An 801-nucleotide genomic window follows, 5' to 3' on the forward strand; every position below is an offset into this window, starting at 1 on the left:
TAATTTTTACAATGAAGATTATTATGACGATGATGATGATGATGATCATCATCATCATTATCATCATCTCTAACACGATCATCATCATCATCGCCATTAAAAACATCAAAATTTTTCCTAAATTATCAGCATCTCATCCTCATCATCGTCGTCGTTATCTTCGTCGTATAATAATAATAATAATAATAATAATAATAATAATAATAATAATAATAATTTTTATTATTACTTTGAGAAAAAAAATTATTGTTCAGAATATATAATGGCGCGGCAATTCTCTATAATTATGTCTGATGCTAATTAACCTTTCTACATCCGAAAACCATTGTCGATGATGATGATTGTGGTAATAAAATAATAATAATAATAGATTATTATCATTATTATTATAACGACGATAATAATTGTGTTTATGATGATGATGATGATGATGATGATGTTGATGATTGTGCCGCTGATGATGATGATGATGGTGGGGGAGGTGGTGGTGGCATTTGTGATGTTTGTTTGATGAGAAAAAAGTATTAAATTTTTTCTTCTCATAAATAATTTTTTGGAATTTTCCACTAGAGTTTGACATCATCGTTGTCATCATCATCATCATCGTCATTTTGTTATCATTTAGATTATTATTATTAACATGTTTTTACTGCAATTTTGTGACAATAACATCAGGGATTATTCTCTCTCTCTCTCTCTTTCTCTTTCTCTCTTTCTTTCTCTCTTTCTCGGNTTTTTCTCTTTTTCTTTTTTTATCTTTTTTATTTTTTTTCTCTCTTTCATTCTCTTCGGCTATTTCTA

The sequence above is a fragment of the Helobdella robusta genome (genome assembly GCF_000326865.2).
Source record: "Helobdella robusta unplaced genomic scaffold HELROscaffold_42, whole genome shotgun sequence".
NCBI lineage: Eukaryota > Metazoa > Annelida > Clitellata > Rhynchobdellida > Glossiphoniidae > Helobdella > Helobdella robusta.